This window comes from Coffea arabica, chromosome 6c (genome assembly GCF_036785885.1).
Source record: "Coffea arabica cultivar ET-39 chromosome 6c, Coffea Arabica ET-39 HiFi, whole genome shotgun sequence".
NCBI classification, from domain to species: Eukaryota; Viridiplantae; Streptophyta; class Magnoliopsida; order Gentianales; family Rubiaceae; genus Coffea; species Coffea arabica.
Genome location: NC_092320.1, coordinates 46,018,062 through 46,030,905, shown reverse-complemented (window position 1 = coordinate 46,030,905; position 12,844 = coordinate 46,018,062). Strand labels below are relative to the sequence as shown.

Here is a 12,844-nt window from a genome sequence, read left to right as displayed (position 1 = left end):
ACCTAATTCTGACTCTCCTACCATGAACAGTGACCATTTTCCCGAGGCTGGTCGGGCGAGACAGTTTAACCGTAATGAAACTTTTGAGCTTCGGTGAAACCCTTCTTTTGCCGAACTTTCATGTACATACCAAACTTGTTTTCTTATCAACTTTTCCCATGGTTTGGACCTCATTTGCATGATAGATTAAGTAGCTTAAGCTACTCACTTGGTCTCTTAATGAACCTATACTTGAGTAAGGAACGAATCCAATTGTTAATGGTTTCGCTCGTTGACCTAGGTTTGGGCAACAAAGGTGATCGTAACTGAGACGTTTGATGTCAATTGCTACTTTTGCTTGACAGGTGAGTGTTTCAGTACTTGCTACTTGTTATGTGGAATACTTGCATACTTGAAATCGTTGATTTGCTATTGTTTGAGCCAAACACTGTTTTAGTTAAAATCGAGGCGAGTGTGTACTTTATTGCACTTGACCTTCCTTGTTTTCCACTGAGGCTCTACTTACTGAATGAAGTAATATGAAATGAGATATTGCTATACATGACCGTGCTTAAGTTGCGTGGATGACATTCCGCCAACTACTGTTACTGTTTGGGTACCCAACCTCATAGGTGAGTCGGTTGTATCGAGCCAGCAAGGGCTTGGTCGAGAAGGCCGATAAACCTTGAGGACTGTTTACTGTTCACTAGAAATTGAATCTTGCCTGGAGGTCCCTGGTGAAGCATAGCCGTTGTGCTTGCTTGTTGTGTTGTCCAGCACCACCAGTGATAAAATCCTCGGCTTGATACTGTTTTATTGGAATCCTTGAGCATTGGAAACTCGGATTCCTGGTATACTCGAGTATTACCAAACTACTGTTTATGGAGTGCGGGCCCGGTGGGGGGTTGTTTGGGGGACGGAGACTGGTGAAAGTGGTGTTCTACGGACCTATATACTGTTACAAGTGTTGACGGAGTGTCAACAGGAGGCAATTATGATCAAGCTCAAGTGGACCTTTGGCTTTTGAAAGCCACCCGTATCCTTGAATTGAATTGTGATTAAACTGTTATTTTACTGTACGGTGTTTAGTTGGCTATTTTGTGATTTTATGTGGCTATGTGTTTACTTGTTTACCTGGAACCTCACTGGGCTTTAGCTCACCCCATTCCCTTTGTTTTCCTTAACAGATCGGGAAGGGATTTGATCGAGGGCTTTCTTAGCTTTATTTTGCCGTTCTTGCGTTTTGAGGTTGTAACTTTCGTTTAAGCAGACTTGTAAGCTTAAATTCTTAAGGGTGATTTATATTATGTAATTTTGAGTGAAGCGTGGTAAGTTGGCATACGATGATATATGTACTAAGCTGAATTGTTGGATTAGTGATCATGTTTGAGTTAGTGTTTCAATCCCCTGTATTGTCAAATGTTACATTCGTTTCATTGATGATATTAGTACTTTGAACGACTGAGTCCTGGCGAGAGCTAGGCAGGCAGTCCGCTGATACCCTAGGGTTTGCCAAGGGAGAGGTGGGGCTGTCACAGTTGGTATCAGAGCTTAGGTTTCCGATCTTTGTAGTGTATCCTAGGCTTCAAGTTTAGGATGCCGGACTGTGGGATTGGTTTGAAAGCTGAGTGACCACTGGTAGGGATAAAAATTAGAGCCTTGGTTTGAATTGGCTTGAGTGAATTAGAAATCTTTGACTTGAGGATTATATTTGACTATTTTCCTTTAAGAGTGCTTCAGGTTCCTCTACGTCTTTTGTACGATGGACGGATCTAGTGGCCCTAGCAATAGACCAGTTGGTGAGTTTTTTCGTGGGAACATACAGATGATTAAGTATCAAATCAGGCCGAAAACGATAGAGGCTATTAAAGCCCATCTAACTGCTACAGGCATTTCGACTGCCATTATACTTATACTTACCCTAATGAAGTAGTTCTGGCCATAGTGAAGGAGCGGAAGGTCCTAGCGAGGGATAATACTAGGCTTGGATTTGAAATGAATTATTTGAAGAAAACTATTGAAATGCAAGCGGAGCGGATTAAGGAACTTGAGTATGATGTGGTTAAGAGCCAGGAAAGTGAGGATTAGAGCAGAGTCCATTCAGAATATTTGTGGTGATCTGCTGGGAGAAGTGAGTGACGAGGCTTCTTACATAGGAGGCGAGATTAGAGACAAACCCGCCAGTTTGGGGGGGGTCAACTAGTCCTACGACGGATTAAGCCTCTACTCCTAGGCTAGTACGTTGGATGATTTTGACTATTGCACATAGAAAGGATAGGAGAGGTTGTGGCTCGGTGGTTGTACGGTTTTCTTTTGACACTTGTGCTAGGTTTTATTTGATATGATTGTACGACTATATCTGTACTCTTGAGGCTCGTACTTGCTTGCTACTTTTCGTCCTGTTATTTTATAAATGACTGTTAGGAGCCTTTATGTATAGTGTTTTGACTGTTAACTTGGATCTTTGACTTTTGAACTTTTGACTTTTGGCTTTGACCTTATTTCGGCATTAGCCTTTAACTGCTTTTCAATTTTACTCGTTTATCGTGACTCCGATTCCATTTCTTATATGACTTTTAAATATGAATAAGCATATTGTATACCCCCTATTTGCTTACCTTATCAGTTATAATACTTGGGCCCTAGACTAGTGAGTAATCATGGAGACTAGACGATAATATGGTTGGGGCCATGGGTGCGGATCTAGGTAGGTCCAAGATTAAGAGGAGGAATAAAGGTCTGTAGTCAATTAGAACCAAGGACCCGAGTGTGGAGAAGGAGACCAGGTAGCTACAGCTATCAATCGTATGACTGATCTATTGTTTACTGGCCTGTTTGGTTGACCATCGAGATCAAGTACCGGGTAACTAGTAAAGAAACCTTGAAGTAAGTGAAGATAGGGCCCTGAAATGGTTCCAAAGTTCGCTTTCCCTAAATTGCTTAGAGGACCAGATCCCAAAGCTGCCGAGAACTTGTTTGAAAGAATGGAAGATATTTTTGCTGCTTCGCGTGATCCCTACGCGGAGTGAGTTTGGGGTCAAGTGGTGTTATTGTCCGAATATATGGGTAAGTGGTAAGGACTAGGTGCTCTTCTGGGGCGTAAGCTATGAATCATGACTGTTATAAGCATAAACCCTTTATCAGGATACTTGGGAGGAATAGATATGTACGTCGGGTAGGAATCTGTAATATGGGTGATCTACTCTTGGGACCGGCCGGCTCGAGTTGTGAATTACCTTATTGTGGATTCTTGTACTTGAGTACCAAAAAGAGGAGAGCACTAGAATAAGGGTCTGTATCTTGATGGTACTTGAGATAAGTTTTAATGGTAAAAATCAAGGCGCGGAAGATTCTGACACTTGACCTAGTTGTTGGACTGATGAGGGGATATATCTCGGAAGTTATCATGGATTAATCTTGAAATAGTCTGTTAGCATTTCTATAGATGGTGGCTAGACTGTAGTGTACGTTGAGAAATTTGCACTGAAAACCTATTTCCTTCTCCTGCGACTGTGAAGACTTGATAAGTGTTTATTTCGAATGTGAGGCGGTTTGATTACAACTACATTGATATTTCTACTCCTCTTGTGACATTCTTTCCTATACTTCCTTGACACCTATCCACTAATATCAAAGTATGGATTTGTTTTGATTATTATAGTGTTGAGATCAAGAGTTTTGGAATTTTGTATGGGGATTGGAGAAAAGAATTGGGTTCTATACCTGTACGCAAAAGCTTGAGATAAGGTGTGGAACTTTTGATATACAAAATACGCTTTAGGGTTTCACTATGTACATAAGTGGCAGTGGTACTTCTTGTGTTAAGACACCATAATAGAAATAAGTGGTATAGTATCTTGAAGTATTGCCCCACTTGTACTGCTTTCTCGTCTATCTCAATTGAGAATAGCTAAGTTTAATTCCTCGTGGTTGGATTGGAAATGAATGAACTTAAAAGTTATATGACTAGACCTTCTACGAAGCCAATCATAATTAGAGTTGCCTGGCAAGCTATTATCGATAAGTGAATCGGTGAGATGACAAAGGTGATTGATCTGCATAAGAAAATAGAGACTGTTCAAAAAGAAGTAGAGTTCCAAAAGAGATGAACTGAGTACTGGGAAAGATGATGGGAACCAAAATACCTAGAGAATATTGAACTACCGTATCAGGACATACAATTGAAAGGAAATATGAAGGGGTTCCAGAAGAGGTACAAAATAAGTTTGTATCAGTATATTTGCCTAGTTGACTAGCCATTAATGAGGTTTTGCCCGGATAAGTTATAATCATTGGACTATGCATAGTGACATTTTTTTTTATATAGCAAGATGTATTCCCTTAGGAACAGTGGACTTGGTACCGGCTGTTTTAATAAGTGCTATGAAGTATTGGTGGTTGTGCAGTATTGGATCCTTATCCCTAGTTTATTGCCTTACTTTGGTCTTTGAGTTAAAAAAATTATTGTTTGTCGCTCGAAGGGAAGAAATGATTTAATATACAGTGCATGGGTTAAAGAGCCAGTAAGAATAGTAACCATTTTGTAACTCTTCTTTTATCGAGATTAAGGTTTGCGTCACATTTTTCACCTTGACTAAATCAACAATTTGACTGAATTGTCTTCATCTTCCCTCTTACTTGGCCGAACCAAGAGAGAAGAGAAACCAAAGAGAGACCTCCAACTCCAACCTCAATTTTGTACTTGAATATGAAGTTACTCCATGGAAATGTTAACTAAGAAAGATTTCAAGGTATTGGTGGAGCGATTTTTGAGGAAGAAGCCCTGGATTTCCATCTTTCTTGAGGTTACAAGGTAACTTTGGCTAGCAATTTTCCTCTACTACCAATATAGGTAAACTAGTGGATTAAGGTAGTACTTTTGGCAGCTTTATGGAAAATTTCATGGGTTGAACTAGTGTTAACCATGGTCTGATAGCTTTGTTATGACTTGCCTAAAGAAAATTCGAGCTTGTGATTAAGAATTTCAGTTTCGGGTTTCATTTTGCTAAACTTGAGTAGAGACGGTTATATGCTTGATGTAGTGAGTTGTGGGCTTGATATTTATATGCTTGAGTTGAAGCTATTTCATGGGAAGAATGAAGCCTTGAATGGGCTAGGAAAAGTTAGTAAACACAAAGGATGTGCCGCTGAAAATTTTTTCGCAGGGAACCTTGGAAGGTTTTATAGAATTTGTTATATCTTGATGTAGAAAAGTCAAAATTGAGTTTCATTTATTATGTTTGAAACTAGGTTCAGAGTATCAGTATTGTTCTCAATTCCCATGAATATCTATGATTTTTCAAAGTTGACTGAAACTGTATACCTGTTCTATCTGTTACTGGGTGAAGCAGCAACTTTAGGTTGGAATTTAACCGACTCATGGATTGGATCTTACAATGGTACCTTCTATAAAGTTGTAACAATTTGAATCCATATTCCGACGGTATAAAGTTTTAAGTTTTTGGACATAAGAATCTCGAGATAAGATTTTCAAATGAGATCACGCAAAACTAAAACAAAAAAAAAATTCTATTTTTCCTAGGATTATTCCTACTTACATTCTCAACTTTAGGATTGGAATTGGTAAACTATTTGAGGTTGGTTTATGAGTGGAATCGAGACTTAAATGAAAGGAAAATGAGTTCTTCAAACCACCTTAGGTCGGACAGTTTACAACTTTGCATTTTGAACATCTTTTCTACTTTCTCTAAACGTATGGCTATAAGTGATACTTTTCTGCTCTAAATGACTTTTGCAACATTGATTAGTAAAGACATAAGGATTATTCTTCGATGGGAACAAGCTAGTATTACATTTCGATAGGTTATACAACTATGAAACTTGTAAATTGATACATGTTCTAAATAAAGATTTGGAGCTTCAATTCCTACATAATATGGCTTTGTATTGCTGGTCTTACTAAAGCATGCGTTCACAGGACTCGAGAGAGTTAAAAAGGATATTCATCGAAAATATTTTGAACTACTCAATAATCAAGCTGAGAATTTCGAGGGCGAAATTCTTTAAGGGGGAGAGAGTGTGAGAACCCTCATTTTTAAAATACAATTTCCCCAAACTACATGCCTTGCACCAAGATTTAAACCACCTCTTATATGCCCTAGCATTATATTTCACAATGTGTTACAACAAATCCCTTGTATGGACCCTCACTTTAAAACACAATTTTCTTATTTACATGCCTTATTATAAGATCTAGACCATTTAATATATGCCCTTACAAATTATTTTCTATGTGTTATAATAATTTCCATGCATTTCATTTCAATTCATTTTACTTGAAGTAAAATATATCCTTGAGCTAGGTTGTAAATAAATCACCACTTGTAATTGTCCAAGTGTTCTTTTATTAGTGGTAGAGACTTTATGTGAGAGATTAGAGGTGTTGAATAATTATTGGTGCATTTGGAAAGGTAAGAATGGCATTAGTCAAAGAATTAAGAGAAGTTGTGTACAAGAATTAGGCCAAGTGGCAAAATCCTAGCCATGCATCTTGTTTGACCAAAGATTAGATGAATTTTAAACCAATTTTTGCTCCATTCCTCCACCATAATTTCGTGCCCTTCTTAGCTTCCAAGAGAAAGAGAGAAACTCCATTTTAAAGCTTTCTAAACCTAGTGTGAGCTTGAGAGAAAAATCAAAAGAGAAAGATCTAGAGTTAGTGAGAAACTTTCCTCCAATCCTTGTGGTTGTTCCAAGCTTGAAGCTTTCATTTTGGTGGATTGTTTTGGTGATTTGAGCACCTTGTAAGTAAGGTAAGTACTCTTTAATTTGGGGGTTTTATGTGTTAGATCATCTACTATAAGCTCTAATCATGAATTGCAAGTTGTTGTGGTTGGAATTGAAAGTTAACCCCTTGAATTAAACAAGTAGTGGATAAATTGTTAGTATGCACACCAAGTGTTTGATGAAATGTTCAACTCTTATTCATTTATGTTTATGAGGTATTGATATGTTTTAAAACCTTATATGGTTAGATGTAATACTTGAGATGTGCAAAAGGTGAAAATAATGAGAAGAGTGAAAGTTGGGAAAGAATTAAGGATGCTGACCGAAACTGTTCAGCTTGCTGTCTGGTTTTTGCCCTGATGTTTCATGCATATTTTGGCTACAAATGTGAGTGATATATGTTGGGTTATGTGTGTAGAGGTTGTCTACAAAAAATTAGCCAATTTGGTTGAGTAAATTTTGAGTTGCAAGCAAAGGGACAAAACTGGACTAGGTCCAGAAACTTTCTGTCCAGCGATGTTGTAAAGGCTATAACGTTTTCCTCACTGATCTGAATTGAGTTCCATTTGTGGCATTGGAAAATAGACTCTTAGAGCTTTAAAATGGTACCTGGCTCATGTTCTGGTTCGTCCCGAGCAATCCGTGGCAAGTCGTGGAAGTCGGCTGCCCGTGCGGTACTGTTCATCCGAGGCAGTCCAGAAATTTCTTTTGGCTTCTTAATTTTGAGCCACTTAAGCTGGGATTTTGGAAATGGTTTCTTCACGACAAATTTAACCTTAAGAACCTAGTTTCCAACGCAATTGACAGAACCTAATTCTGACTCTCCTACCATGAACAGTGACCATTTTCCCGAGGCTGGTCGGGCGAGACAGTTTAACCGTAATGAAACTTTTGAGCTTCGGTGAAACCCTTCTTTTGCCGAACTTTCATGTACATACCAAACTTGTTTTCTTATCAACTTTTCCCATGGTTTGGACCTCATTTGCATGATAGATTAAGTAGCTTAAGCTACTCACTTGGTCTCTTAATGAACCTATACTTGAGTAAGGAACGAATCCAATTGTTAATGGTTTCGCTCGTTGACCTAGGTTTGGGCAACAAAGGTGATCGTAACTGAGACGTTTGATGTCAATTGCTACTTTTTCTTGACAGGTGAGTGTTTCAGTACTTGCTACTTGTTATGTGGAATACTTGCATACTTGAAATCGTTGATTTGCTATTGTTTGAGCCAAACACTGTTTTAGTTAAAATCGAGGCGAGTGTGTACTTTATTGCACTTGACCTTCCTTGTTTTCCACTGAGGCTCTACTTACTGAATGAAGTAATATGAAATGAGATATTGCTATACATGACCGTGCTTAAGTTGCGTGGATGACATTCCGCCAACTACTGTTACTGTTTGGGTACCCAACCTCATAGGTGAGTCGGTTGTATCGAGCCAGCAAGGGCTTGGTCGAGAAGGCCGATAAACCTTGAGGACTGTTTACTGTTCACTAGAAATTGAATCTTGCCTGGAGGTCCCTGGTGAAGCATAGCCGTTGTGCTTGCTTGTTGTGTTGTCCAGCACCACCAGTGATAAAATCCTCGGCTTGATACTGTTTTATTGGAATCCTTGAGCATTGGAAACTCGGATTCCTGGTATACTCGAGTATTACCAAACTACTGTTTATGGAGTGCGGGCCCGGTGGGGGGTTGTTTGGGGGACGGAGACTGGTGAAAGTGGTGTTCTACGGACCTATATACTGTTACAAGTGTTGACGGAGTGTCAACAGGAGGCAATTATGATCAAACTCAAGTGGACCTTTGGCTTTTGAAAGCCACCCGTATCCTTGAATTGAATTGTGATTAAACTGTTATTTTACTGTACGGTGTTTAGTTGGCTATTTTGTGATTTTATGTGGCTATGTGTTTACTTGTTTACCTGGAACCTCACTGGGCTTTAGCTCACCCCATTCCCTTTGTTTTCCTTAACAGATCGGGAAGGGATTTGATCGAGGGCTTTCTTAGCTTTATTTTGCCGTTCTTGCGTTTTGAGGTTGTAACTTTCGTTTAAGCAGACTTGTAAGCTTAAATTCTTAAGGGTGATTTATATTATGTAATTTTGAGTGAAGCGTGGTAAGTTGGCATACGATGATATATGTACTAAGCTGAATTGTTGGATTAGTGATCATGTTTGAGTTAGTGTTTCAATCCCCTGCATTGTCAAATGTTACATTCGTTTCATTGATGATATTAGTACTTTGAACGACTGAGTCCTGGCGAGAGCTAGGCAGGCAGTCCGCTGATACCCTAGGGTTTGCCCAAGGGAGAGGTGGGGCTGTCACAGTAAACTTCGATCTGTGTGCCTCTTCTAAAATCTCCTTCTTAAGTTCCTCATCGTTTGGCACTACTATCCGATTCCGAAACTTCAGAATACCATTCGATCTTAGGTTAAAATCTGACTTTTTTCCTTTTTCAACTTTTTTCGACCATTTTTGCACTTCAGTGTCCTTTTCTTGAGATCCCTTGATACGTTCCAACAAGATGGAATTCACTACAATATTTTTCAAAATTACTTTCCTTGGTCCCAGTCAAGGATTCCAATAACTAATTTCTTCCAACAATTGCAATTCCTTGATCATCAATCCAGCCATTTGCACTTGACGATTCAAAGCATCGCCCACTACATTAGTCTTTCCTGGATGGTACTTTATAGTGCAATCATAATCTTCCAAAAATTCTATCCATCTACGTTGCCTCAAATTCATCTCCTTTTGAGAGAACAGATACTTAAGATTTTTGTCGTCAGTAAAAACCTCAAATGTCACTCCATACAGATAATGTCTCCACTTCTATAAAGAAAATACTACCGCTGCCAATTCCAAGTCATAGGTCGGGTAATTCCCTTCAAGCGTTTCAATTTCCTAGAGACATACGCTATCACCTTGTCATTTTGCATCAAAACACATCCAATTCTTCCCTAGAGGCATCTGTGTAAATCACAAAACTATTTTTCCTATTGGGTAGAGCTAATATTGGGACTTTGGTTAAACGTCTTTTCAATTCATGGAAACTCTCTTCGCACTTAGGGCTCCAAATAAACTTCCCACTCTTCTTGGTCAACTCGGTCATTGGTCCAGCAATTCTAGAAAAATTTTGGATAAATCTCCGATAATACCCTGCTAATCCAATAAAACTCCGAACCTTAGTAGGGTTTTCCGGTCGTTTCCACTTCGAAACAGTTTCAACTTTAGCTGAATCTACTTTAATCCCATCCTTAGAAATTATGTGTCCCAAGAAAATCACTTCTTTTCACCAAAACTCACACTTGCTAAACTTAGCATATAACTGGTGTTCTCTTAGAGTTTGTAAAACAATTCTCAAGTGTTTTTCATGATCTTTCACATTCTTAGAATACACTAAAATGTCATCAATGAAAACCACCACAAATTGATCTAGATAAGGCTTAAAAACACTATGCATTAAATCCATGAAAGCTGCAGGAGCATTAGTTAACCCAAATGGCATCACTGCAAATTCAAAGTGCCCGTACCTCGAGTTAAAAGCAGTCTTGGGTATGTCCTTCTCCAAAATCCTCAATTGGTAATAACCTTGTCTCAAATTCAACTTTGAAAATATTACCGCCCATTGCAATTGGTCAAACAATTCATCAATATGGGGCAACGGGTACTTATTCTTAATTGTGACATCATTCAAGCCTTTATAGTCTATACATAGTTTTAAACTCCCATCCTTTTTCTTAACGAACAAAACTGGGGCTCCCCACGGAGAATCACTCTCCTTTATAAAATCCCTATCTAATAAGTCCTGTAGTTGCAATTTCAACTCCTTCAATTCCGCTGGTGCCATTTGATGTGGTGTTTTAGAGATAGGTGCTACTTCCGGAGTTACATCAATCTTAAAAGCTATTTTCCGTTCCGAGGGTAAAGACTCTAACTCTTCAGGAAAAACATTTGGAAAGTCTTTCACTACAGGCACGTCCTCCAATTTCACCTTATCACTAGGGGTGTTAATAAGAAAAGCCAAATACTCTTTAGCTCCTTTACTTAATAATTTTCTAGCTCGAATCCCTGAGATAAGTGCGGATGAAACCAATTTACCCCTTACATCCAACTTCAGGATTGCCTCCCCTGGAATGCATAGTTTTACAATCTTTGTTCGACAGTTTAATTGGGTATTATAACGGGCTAACCAATCCATTCCTAAAATCACATCATATCCCTTAATTGTTAAACTTATCAAGTCGGCCAATAATTTTCGCTCCCCAACACAGACTTCACAGTCTTTATACACCAGGTTAGCAATTAAACTTTGATCCCCAGTAGGTGTTTTAACCTCCAAATCATACGGTAACTTAACAGACTTCAATTCTATCCCACTCATGAAGTTAGGGTTTACAAAAGAATGTGTTGCACCCGGATCAATTAAAACTCTAGCTAAACGATAAAAGATTGGAATTGTACCTTCAACCACTTCAGTCGTTTCAGGAATTTGTTGATAATCCAGTGCATAAACCCTAGCCGGTACTTTTGGTCGACTTCCTCCGGCATTGGTCTGCTTAGAGTTTGACTTTTCTGGTCTCTGAGGGTTACCTCCTATTTTTGGTAATTTCGGACAGTTGGCGACTTGATGTTCAGCACTACCACAAAATAAACATTTCCCCAATTTCCTCCAGCAGTCATTTTCAGAGTGGTTGGATTTACCACAGTACCCACAAGAAACTTGAGGAGTCACGGCCGAACCAATAGAAGGCGCTCCTCTAGCCTGAGCCGGTCCACTGCGACCTTCACTGGATAACGCTTCCCTAGAAGCTCCAGTGGTCCTTATTCCTCCAATTTCTCTTCCCATCTTGGAAGGTTGTGCACTTTTACTAGCCTGCCCAGACGCAGAGCTAGAAAAATTTCTCTTTCTATTGTGAAAGTCCCTCACTTGCAGTCTTGCACTTTCAACCCTTTGTGCCTTCTCTAAAGCCTCAGTAAAAGTAAAAATTTGGGTTGCAGCCAAGCCCTCCTGAATTTTCCCATTAAGCCCCTGTATAAACCGCCTTATTCTTTTTCATTTATTGACTACTAGTTCAGGAGCGTACTTAGAAAGTTTAGTGAATTTTCCTGCATACTCTACCACACTAAGGACTCCTTGTTTCAACTTTATAAATTCATCATCTCTCTTTTCGTGAATCAAGGGTGGAAGAAACTTTTCATTAAATTCCCACATGATGTTCTCCCAGGTCCAAGGGGTTTGAACTCTCTCCCATTTTCCTTTTATCATCTCCCACCAAACACGAGCTACTCCCTCAAATTGAAAAGCAGCAAAATTTACTCGCCTATCCTCAATATAATCTAGGGTGGCGAATATGTTGGTCATCCTCTCTAACCAATACTCTGCTATTTCAGAATCTGGTTCTCCAAGAAACTTAGGCGGATTGAAATTTAAGAACCTCTCTAAAGCTCTATCCTCTCCTCTTTCCTGACCCCCAGGTTGGTTAAGCGGTCCAGGACCTTGTCTATCAGCTACGCGCTCTAGAATATCAGTCATCCTATTAATGGCAGTAGCCACTTGATTACCCTCAATATTTTTCTGTTCCTGGGTCGGTCCAGTTGCTGAGATCATCACCCTGAGGTTGGGCCTGTCTAGTCCCTCGCCTACGACTTCGACCACATCTTAGTCCTTCCATAACCTAGGCGTGCCTAGTGCAGGAAATAAATCAATTATGCAATACAAAATAGAAAGCAGGAACCAATCAAGGAAACATTGAAAATAACAATTATTTATATTCATTAGCATATCAAGTTCATACAATTAGCAAGTCATGGGGTAGTTACAAAAATATAGCACACATGTGCCACAAGAGTACTTTAGTCACAGAAAACTAAAGTAAAAGCAAGTACTTCAAAAGTAAACCACACAGTCATGCAAAATACAATGGCCTCAGCACTTAGTATCACCCCTGCTAATTCTAGCTGTACTAGTCAAAAGGGTCAAAAGAAAGGTCAATCAATCTAGACCTAGTCCACAGTAGAACTACCGGGTGGAACCTCCTCCTCCTCAGGGCTCTGCACTCCCTCCATTGTCTCATCCACTAGCCTAGTAGCATCAGTCAAGATGTCGAAAGCCCGAC

At 39.3% G+C, this 12,844-nt stretch overlaps 1 long non-coding RNA gene across 1 annotated transcript; it reads left to right on the top strand.

The window, feature by feature from the left end:
- Positions 1-261: 261 nt before the first annotated feature.
- Positions 262-1,382, top strand: LOC140008544 (uncharacterized). Its single transcript, XR_011815971.1, has 2 exons — positions 262-344; positions 1,167-1,382. It is a non-coding gene; the product is annotated as an uncharacterized lncRNA (long non-coding RNA).
- The last annotated feature ends 11,462 nt before the right edge of the window (positions 1,383-12,844 follow it).